At 55.5% G+C, this 11,728-nt stretch overlaps 1 pseudogene across 1 annotated transcript in view; it reads right to left on the reverse strand.

The window, feature by feature from the left end:
• Positions 1-11,728, reverse strand: part of LOC144954260 (alpha-adducin-like) — a 75,063-nt pseudogene that overhangs the window by 25,020 nt on the left and 38,315 nt on the right. The window contains exon 3 of the transcript XR_013641116.1: positions 5,584-5,910. The product of XR_013641116.1 is annotated as an alpha-adducin-like (transcript). The remainder of the gene's footprint in view (positions 1-5,583; positions 5,911-11,728) is intronic.

Raw genomic sequence — 11,728 nt, forward strand, 5'->3', positions numbered from 1 at the left:
GAGTGAATGAGTGAGTGTATGAGTGAGTGAGTGAGTGTATGGGTGTGTGATTGAGTGGGTGTGTGGGTGTGATTGAGTGTGTGTGTGTGAGTGGGTGTGTGTGAGTGGGTGTGTGTGAGTGGGTGTGTGTGAGTGGGTGTGTGTGAGTGGGTGTGTGGGTGGCAAACAGGAGACGACTGCTCGGGGAAGATAGCGACGGCTTGTGACAGCGCTTCCTCTGACGGGGTATTCCTGCAGAGGCAAAGCGCCCCCAGGTAGCCTTGCGTCTGTGCCTTCGGGGGCAAGTGCTGTCAGCAGCAGCAGCAGCAGCGTCTATGAAGGCTACCGGCACTGTGGCTACACACACAGAGGGGGTGGGTGGCCAGCACCACCACGCCCGGCCGCCTTTGTCTCCCCCAGTGTCACACACAGACACACTCCCACCTACTCACCCACTCACTCACCTACTCAGCTACTCACTCAGTCACTCACTCACCTACTCACTCACTCAGCTACTCGCTCACTCGCTCAGATACTCACTCACCTACTCATTCAGTCACTCACTCACCTACTCACTCAGCCACTCGCTCACTCGCTCAGCTACTCACTCACCTACTCACTCAGTCACTCACCTACTCACTCAGCCACTCGCTCAGTCACTCACTCACCTACTCACTCAGCCACTCGCTCAGTCACTCACCTACTCACTCGCTCAGCCACTCGCTCACTCACTCAGCTACTCACTCACTCACTCACCTACTCACTCAGCCACTCGCTCAGCCACTCGCTCACTCACTCACTCAGCTACTCACTCAGTCACTCACCTACTCACTCAGCCACTCGCTCAGCCACTCGCTCACTCGCTCAGCTACTCACTCACTCACTCACCTACTCACTCAGTCACTCACCTACTCACTCAGTCACTCACTCACCTACTCACTCAGCCACTCGCTCAGCCACTCGCTCACTCGCTCAGCTACTCACTCACCTACTCACTCAGTCACTCACTCACCTCCTCACTCAGTCACTCACTCACCTACTTACTCAGCCACTCGCTCAGTCACTCACTCACCTACTCACTCAGCCACTCACTCAGTCACTCGCACAGCCACTCGCTCAGTCACTCACCTACTCACTCACCTACTCACTCAGCCACTCACTCAGCCACTCGCTCAGTCACTCACCTACTGACTCGCTCAGCCACTCGCTCAGTCACTCACCTACTCACTCACTCAGCCACTCGCTCACTCACTCAGCTACTCGCTCAGCCACTCACCTACTCACTCGCTCAGCCACTCGCTCACTCACTCAGCTACTCACTCAGTCACTCACCTACTCACTCAGTCACTCACTCAGTCACTCACTCAGCTACTCACTCACTCCCCCACACACAAAGACAAAGATCCCCCGTGTAGCCTCTAACAGGCTGTAGGGGCAAGTGCTGTCAGCAGCAGCAGCGCCTATGAAGGCTACCGGCACTGTGGCTACGCACACAGAGGGGGTGGGTGGCCAGCACCACCACGCCCGGCCGCCTTTGTCTCCCCAGTGCTGAGGCTTTATTTACTCAACTCAACTATTTAACTGAACACATGTTGTTGACATGTTACCGGGTGCAAGAGGACCCACACACAGATCTGCTGTGTGTGGTGGTCGTGTCTCTCTTTTGAGGCGAACGGTAACCTGGCCACCATAGCAGCTCACATCGAGTGGCTGATGTCATAGAGACCCACAGAGACCCATAGAGATACACAGAGACCCATAGATACACAGAGACCCACAGAGACCCATAGAGACCCACAGAGACCCATAGAGACCCACAGAGACCCACAGAGACCCACAGAGACCCATAGAGACCCATAGAGATACACAGAGACCCACAGAGACCCATAGAGATACACATAGACCCACAGAGACCCATAGAGACCCACAGAGACCCATAGAGACCCACAGAGACCCATAGAGATACACAGAGACCCACAGAGACCCATAGAGACACACAGAGCCCCACAGAGATACACAGAGACCCACAGAGACCCATAGAGACACAGAGACCCACAGAGACACACAGAGACACACAGAGACCCATAGAGACCCATAGAGACCCACAGAGATACACAGAGACCCACAGAGACACACAGAGACACAGAGACCCACAGAGACACAGAGACCCACAGAGACCCATAGAGATACAAAGAGATCCATAGAGATACACAGAGACCCATAGAGACCCACAGAGACCCATAGAGATACAAAGAGACCCATAGAGATACACAGAGACCCATAGAGACACACAGAGACACAGAGACCCACAGAGACACAGAGACCCATAGAGATACAAAGAGATCCATAGAGATACACAGAGACCCATAGAGACCCACAGAGACCCATAGAGATACAGAGACCCATAGAGATACACAGAGACCCATAGAGATACACAGAGACCCATAGAGACCCACAGAGACCCATAGAGATACACAGAGACCCATAGAGACCCACAGAGACCCATAGAGATACACAGAGACCCATAGAGATACAAAGAGACCCATAGAGATACACAGAGACCCATAGAGACCCACAGAGACCCATAGAGATACACAGAGACCCATAGAGACCCACAGAGACCCATAGAGATACACAGAGACCCACAGAGACCCGCAGAGACCCACAGAGATACACAAAGACCCATAGAGACACACAGAGACCCATAGAGACACACAGAGACCCATAGAGACACAGAGACCCATAGAGACACACAGAGACCCATAGAGACACAGAGACCCATAGAGACACAGAGACCCATAGAGACACACAGAGATCCATAGAGACACAGAGACCCACAGAGACACAGAGACCCACAGAGACACAGAGACCCATAGAGACACAGAGACCCACAGAGACACAGAGACCCATAGAGACACACAGAGACCCATAGAGACACAGAGACCCACAGAGACACAGAGAACCACAGAGACACAGAGACCCACAGAGACACACAGAGACCCATAGAGATACACAGAGACACATAGAGACACAGAGACCCATAGAGACACAGAGACCCACAGAGACACAGAGACCCACAGAGACACAGAGACCCACAGAGACACAGAGACCCATAGAGACACACAGAGACCCATAGAGATACGCAGAGACCCATAGACACACAGAGACCCATAGAGACACAGAGACACATAGAGACACAGAGACCCATAGAGACACAGAGACCCACAGAGACACAGAGACCCATAGAGACCCACAGAGACACAGAGACCCACAGAGACACAGAGATCCACTACTGCTGATGAGATACTGGATGATGAAACTGATCTCCACTCACCAACACTGATTCACAGTCTGACTCTGCTGATGAGACACTGAATGATGAAACTGATCTCCACTCACCAACACTGATTCACAGTCTCACTCTGCTGATGAGACACTGAATGATGAAACTGATCTCTGTCCACCAACACTGATTCACAGTCTGACTCTGCTGATGAGACACTGAATGATGAAACTGATCTCCACTCATCAGCACTGATTCACAGTCTGACTCTGCTGATGAGACACTGAATGATGAAACTGATCTCTGTCCACCAACACTGATTCACAATCTGACTCTGCTGATGAGACACTGAATGATGAAACTGATCTCTGTCCACCAACACTTATTCACAGTCTGACTCTGCTGATGAGACACTGAATGATGAAACTGATCTCTGTCCACCAACACTGATTCACAGTCTCACTGCTGATGAGACGCTGAATGATGAAGCTGATCTCCACTCACCAACACTGATTCACAGTCTGACTCTGCTGATGAGACACTGAATGACGAAACTGATCTCTGTCCACCAACACTGATTCACAGTCTGACTCTGCTGATGAGACACTGAATGATGAAACTGATCTCCACTCACCAGCACTGATTCACAGTCTGACTCTGCTGATGAGACACTGAATGATGAAACTGATCTCTGTTCATCAACACTGATTCACAGTCTGACTCTGCTGATGAGACACTGAATAATGAAACTGATCTCTGTCCACCAACACTGATTCACAGTCTGACTCTGCTGATGAGACGCTGAATGATGAAACTGATCTCCACTCACCAGCACTGATTCACAGTCTGACTCTGCTGATGAGACACTGAATGATGAAACTGATCTCTGTCCACCAACACTGATTCACAGTCTGACTGTTGATGAGACACTGAATGATGAAACTGATCTCTGTCCACCAACACTGATTCACAGTCTGACTCTGCTGATGAGACACTGAATGATGAAACTGATCTCTGTCCACCAACACTGATTCACAGTCTCACTCTGCTGATGAGACACTGAATGATGAAACTGATCTCTGTCCACCAACACTGATTCACAGTCTGACTCTGTTGATGAGACACTGAATGATGAAACTGATCTCCACTCACCAGCACTGATTCACAGTCTGACTCAGCTGATGAGACACTGAATGATGAAACTGATCTCTGTCCACCAACACTGATTCACAGTCTCACTCTGACTCTGTTGATGAGACACTGAATGATGAAACTGATCTCCACTCACCAGCTCTGATTCACAGTCTGACTCAGCTGATGAGACACTGAATGATGAAACTGATCTCCACTCACCAGCTCTGATTCACAGTCTGACTCAGCTGATGAGACACTGAATGATGAAACTGATCTCTGTCCACCAACACTGATTCACAGTCTGACTCTGCTGATGAGACACTGAATGATGAAACTGATCTCTGTCCACCAACACTGATTCACAGTCTGACTCTGCTGATGAGACACTGAATGATGAAACTGATCTCCACTCACCAGCACTGATTCACAGTCTGACTCTGCTGATGAGACACTGAATGATGAAACTGATCTCCACTCACCAACACTGATTCACAGTCTGACTCTGCTGATGAGACGCTGAATGATGAAACTGATCTCCACTCACCAGCACTGATTCACAGTCTCACTCTGCTGATGAGACACTGAATGATGAAACTGATCTCTGTCCACCAACACTGATTCACAGTCTGACTCTGCTGATGAGACACTGAATGATGAAACTGATCTCTGTCCACCAGCTCTGATTCACAGTCTGACTCTGCTGATGAGACACTGAATGATGAAACTGATCTCTGTCCACCAACACTGATTCACAGTCTGACTCTGCTGATGAAACATTGAATATGGAAGCTGATCTCTGTCCACCAGCTCTGATTCACAGTCTGACTCTGCTGATGAAACATTGAATATGGAAGCTGATCTCTGTCCACCAGCTCTGATTCACAGTCTCACTCTGCTGATGAGACGCTGAATATGGAAACTGATCTCTGTCCACCAACACTGAATTCACAGTCTGACTCTGCTGATGAAACATTGAATATGGAAGCTGATCTCTGTCCACCAACACTGATTCACAGTCTGACTCTGCTGATGAGACGCTGAATATGGAAACTGATCTCTGTCCACCAACACTGAATTCACAGTCTCACTCTGCTGATGAGACACTGAATGTGGAAGCCGGCCCTCGCCCTACGAGCAGCCCCCGGGTGGGTGGGTGGCGGGGGGGGGGGGGTGGCAGCCCCCGTTACCTCGCTCTGCAGGATGATGGTGACGCGCTGACGCTGCTCCATCATGTGCAGGTCCTGGCGCAGGTCGGGCGCCATGCCCCTGTCCCGCAGGTAGGCGGCATCGCCACGGTCGTCCACGCGGTCAAAGTAGCGCAGCGTGGCGGCGGTGGCGGCGGTGGCGGCGGTGGCGGCGGTGGTGGCGGTGGTGGGCGCACAGCCGTCACCGTGGGGAGACACGGGACCCACGCAGACCCCCACCCCGACTCCCACTCCTCCTCCTTCACTCCTGGCTCCCGGCGGAGTCGTCACCACAGAGACGGAGTCTTGGCAGAGGCTCATGGCGAGGGCCTGGGGAGGGGGGGAGAGGGAGGGGGGGGAGGGAGGGGAGGGAGGAGAGGAGAGGGAGGAGAGGGAGGAGAGGGAGGGGAGAGAGGGAGGAGAGGGAGGAGAGGGAGGGGAGAGAGGGAAGATAGGGAGGGGGGGAGGGGGGGAGGAGAGGGAGGAGAGGGTGGAGAGGGAGGGGAGGAGAGGGTGGAGGGGGAGGAGAGGGAGGAGAGGGTGGAGAGGGAGGGGAGGAGAGGGTGGAGGGGGAGGAGAGGGAGGGGGGGAGGAGAGGGAGGAGAGGAGAGGGTGGAGGGGGAGGAGAGGGAGGAGAGGGTGGAGAGGGAGGGGAGGAGAGGGTGGAGGGGGAGGAGAGGGAGGGGGGGAGGAGAGGGAGGGGAGGAGAGGGTGGAGGGGGAGGAGAGGGAGGAGAGGGTGGAGAGGGAGGGGAGGAGAGGGTGGAGGGGGAGGAGAGGGAGGGGGGGAGGAGAGGGAGGGGAGGAGAGGGTGGAGGGGGAGGAGAGGGAGGGGGGGAGGAGAGGGAGGAGAGGAGAGGGTGGAGGGGGAGGAGAGGGAGGAGAGGGTGGAGAGGGAGGGGAGGAGAGGGTGGAGGGGGAGGAGAGGGAGGGGGGGAGGAGAGGGAGGGGAGGAGAGGGTGGAGGGGGAGGAGAGGGAGGAGAGGGTGGAGAGGGAGGGGAGGAGAGGGTGGAGGGGGAGGAGAGGGAGGGGGGGAGGAGAGGGAGGGGAGGAGAGGGTGGAGGGGGAGGAGAGGGAGGGGGGGAGGAGAGGGAGGGGAGGAGAGGGTGGAGGGGGAGGAGAGGGAGGAGAGGGAGGAGAGGGAGGGGAGGAGAGGGTGGAGGGGGAGGAGAGGGAGGGGGGGAGGAGAGGGAGGGGAGGAGAGGGTGGAGGGGGAGGAGAGGGAGGAGAGGGTGGAGAGGGAGGGGAGGAGAGGGTGGAGGGGGAGGAGAGGGAGGGGGGGAGGAGAGGGAGGGGAGGAGAGGGTGGAGGGGGAGGAGAGGGAGGAGAGGGTGGAGAGGGAGGGGAGGAGAGGGTGGAGGGGGAGGAGAGGGAGGGGGGGAGGAGAGGGAGGGGAGGAGAGGGTGGAGGGGGAGGAGAGGGAGGAGAGGGAGGAGTGGGGAGAGGGGAGAGGGGAGGAGAAGGTGGAGAGGGTGGAGAGGGAGGAGAGGGGGGAGAGGGAGGGGAGGAGGGAGGGAGGAGAGGGAGGAGAGGGAGGAGGGGAGGGGAGGAGAGGGAGGAGAGGGAGAGGGAGGAGAGGGAGGAGAGGGAGGAGAGGGAGGAGTGGGGAGAGGGGAGAGGGGAGGAGAAGGTGGAGAGGGTGGAGAGGGAGGAGAGGGGGGAGAGGGAGGGGAGGAGGGAGGGAGGAGAGGGAGGAGAGGGAGGAGAGGGAGGAGTGGGGAGAGGGGAGAGGGGAGGAGAAGGTGGAGAGGGTGGAGAGGGAGGAGAGGGGGGAGAGGGAGGGGAGGAGGGAGGGAGGAGAGGGAGGGAAGATAGGGAGGGGGGGAGGAGATGCAGGGGAGGGAGGGGAGGGAGGATGAGGAGAGAGATCAGTGTAAGTAAATGAGCGGAAAAACGCCTGCACACAAAGACAAAGGTCCCCCGTGTAGCCTCTGACAGTGCTGTAGGGGCAAGTGCTGTTAGTAGCGAGTAGTAGCAGCACCTATGAAGGCTACCGGCACTGTGGCACACACAGAGGGGGTGGGTGGCCAGCACCACGCCCGGCCGCCTTTGTCTCCCCAGTGGCGATGTTTACTACACACCGCTACAACAGGTACTAATTTCAGGCTGAGACGACCTAGGGGAGGCCCAGGACCAGGTCAGGTAATCCCAATCACTGGTGGTGAACTATAAACACACACACACACAACCACACCCCACACACACAACACCCCATACACGCACACACAACTACATCCTACACACACACACTCACACGCTACATCCTACACACACACTACCACACTACATCCTACACACACACTCACACACTCACACGCTACATCCCACACACACACTCACACACTACATCCTACACACACACTCACACACTACATCCTACACACACACTCACACACACAATACATCCCACACACACACTCACACACTACATCCTACACACACACTCACACACACAATACATCCTACACACACACTCACACGCTACATCCCACACACACACTCACACACACTCACACACTACATCCTACACACACACTCACACACTACATCCTACACACACACTCACACACACAATACATCCCACACACACACTCACACACTACATCCTACACACACACTCACACACACACACTACCACACTACATTACACACACACTCACACACACAATACATCCCACACACACACTACCACACTACATTACACACACACTCACTACATCCCACACCACACCACACCCCACACACAACACACCACCACACACTGACACACCACTCCACACACTACATCACACAAACCACACCCCACACACACACCACACACAACACCCACCACACACTGACACACCACACCAAACCACACACACTACACCCACACACACCCCACACACACCCCACACACCACAAACTGACACAACACACCACACACACACACCCCACACACTGACACACCACTCCACACACTACATCACACAAACCACACCCCACACACACACACACCACACACAACACCCACCACACACTGACACACCACCCCACCCCACACACTACACACACTGACACACCACACCACACACACTGACACACAACACCCACCACACACTGACACAACACACCCCACACACACACCCCACACACTGACACAACACACTACACACCACACACAACACACCACCCCACACACCCCACAGATCACCCCACACCACACACTGACACACCACGCCACCACACAGACCACCCAACACCACACACACTGACACACCCCACCACACACCACCCACAGACCACCCCACACCACACACTGACACACCACGCCACCACACAGACCACCCCACACCACACACACTGACACACCCCACCACCCCACACCACCCCACAGACCACCCCACACCACACACACTGACACACACCACCCCACACCACCCCACAGATCACCCCACACCACACACTGACACACCACGCCACCACACAGACCACCCCACACCACACACACTGACACACCCCACCACACACCACCCACAGACCACCCCACACCACACACACTGACACACACCACCCCACACCACCCCACACCACCCCACAGATCACCCCACACCACACACTGACACACGACACCACCCCACAGACCACCCCACACCACACACCGACACACTACACACCCACCCACCCACAAGATCCGTTCACCACTCTCACGCAACAAGACGTACGCAGGCCGCCCACGCACACGGAGGGAGACAAAGGCGGGGGGGGGGAGTGAGGAGGGTTGGGATGAGAGGAGCTGTTGTTTGGATTTGCCTTGCAGGGCTCCAGCCCAGCGCAGCTGCTGCTGCTGCTGCCAAAGCCAGAGCCAGCGCCCCACAAGGCAACAACAAACACTCACTCAGAGATCACTCACTCACTCAGAGACTCACTCCCTCATAGATCACTCACTCAGAGATCACTCATAGACTCACTCACTCAGAGATCACTCACTCATAGACTCACTCACTCACTCAGAGATCACTCACTCACTCAGAGATCACTCACTCAGAGATCACTCATAGACTCACTCACTCAGAGACTCACTCACTCACTCAGAGACTCACTCACTCAGAGATCACTCACTCAGAGACTCACTCAGAGACTCACTCACTCACTCAGAGACTCACTCAGAGACTCACTCACTCACTCAGAGATCACTCACTCAGAGACTCACAGAGACTCACTCACACAGAGACACACTCAGAGACTCACTCAGAGACTCACTCACACAGAGACACACTCAGAGACTCACTCACACAGAGACACACTCAGAGACTCACTCAGAGACTCACTCACACAGAGACACACTCAGAGACTCACTCACACAGAGACACACTCAGAGACTCACTCAGAGACTCACTCACACAGAGACACACTCAGAGACTCACTCACACAGAGACACACTCAGAGACTCACTCAGAGACTCACTCACACAGAGACACACTCAGAGACTCACTCACACAGAGACACACTCAGAGACTCACTCAGAGACTCACTCACACAGAGACACACTCAGAGACACACTCAGAGACTCACTCAGAGACTCACACAGAGACTCACTCACACAGAGACTCACTCACACAGAGACACACTCAAAGAGACTCACTCAGAGACTCACTCACTCACTCAGAGACTCACTCACTCACTCAGAGACTCACTCACTCAGAGACTCACTCACTCACTCATAGATCACTCACTCACTCAGAGACTCACTCACTCAGACACTCACTCACCCAGAGACTCACTCACTCAGAGACTCACTCACTCACTCAGAGACTCACTCAGAGACTCACTCAGACACTCACTCACCCAGAGACTCACTCACTCAGAGACTCACTCACTCAGAGACTCACTCAGAGACTCACTCAGACACTCACTCACTCAGACACTCACTCAGACACTCACTCACTCAGAGACTCACTCACTCACTCACAGATCACTCACTCACTCATCGGAGAGAGTGATGGAAACTTGGGGAGACTCAGGGAGACTCAGGGAGACTCGTGAGAGTCTCGCGGGAGACGCGGGTCACGGGGTCGGACCGCTGATCGTGTCTCTCGGCCTCGACGGGGGGGGTAGGGGGGGGGGCTACGTCGTGGTTTGTTCCACGTGGAGGGATTAGCGGCATGCTCACCCCCCCCCCCCGTGTGCCCACCCCCCCCCTCGTGTGCCCACCCCCCCCCGTGTGCCCACCCCCCCCCCCGTGTGCCCACCCCCCCCCCCGTGTGCCCACCCCCCCCCCCGTGTGCCCACCCCCCACGTCTAAGGAGCTGATCAGAGGTCGCAAACGGGTTTTGATTCCTTACCCGGCTACCCGTACCCGGCCGCACCAGGGTCGCAAACGGGTACCCGTACCCTACCCGTACCCGATACCTATACCCTACCCGTACCCGGCCGGGTATCGGGTAGGGTATCGGGTACGGGTAGGGTACGGGTAGGGTACGGGTACGGGTATCGGGTACGGGTAGGGTACGGGTATCGGGTACCCGATTGCGACCTCTGGGATGAAGCCACGTTGCAGGCGCGGGTGGGTTCATTCTAGGAACTTGAATTGTGAGAAGAGACAAGACGTTGGGAAATGAGTGACAACCGGTGACTCACCAGTGACTCACGGCCTACCCGTACCCGTACCCGGCCGCACCAGGGTCGCAAACGGCTACCCGGGTATTGAGTACGGTACGGGTATCGGGTACCCGGTTGCGACCTCTGGTAGAGATACGCAAAGCCAAATCTCACCCCGGACAACAACAACCACCGCCATTCGCCACCAGAGAAGAGATGGAGTGACGTGGTACAGGAGGCACGGGCTAGAGGAGAGATGGAGTGACGTGGTACAGGAGGCACGGGCTAGAGAAGAGATGGAGCGATGTGGTACAGGAGGCACGGGCTAGAGAAGAGATGGAGTGATGTGGTACAGGAGGCACGGGCTAGAGAAGAGATGGAGTGACGTGGTACAGGAGGCACGGGCTAGAGAAGAGATGGAGTGATGTGGTACAGGAGGCACGGGCTAGAGAGGAGATGGAGTGATGTGGTACAGGAGGCACGGGCTAGAGAAGAGATGGAGCGATGTGGTACAGGAGGCACGGGCTGGAGAAGAGATGGAGTGACGTGGTACAGGAGGCACGGGCTA

This window comes from Lampetra fluviatilis, unplaced genomic scaffold, assembly GCF_964198595.1.
Source record: "Lampetra fluviatilis unplaced genomic scaffold, kcLamFluv1.1 SCAFFOLD_259, whole genome shotgun sequence".
Taxonomy (NCBI): Eukaryota; Metazoa; Chordata; class Hyperoartia; order Petromyzontiformes; family Petromyzontidae; genus Lampetra; species Lampetra fluviatilis.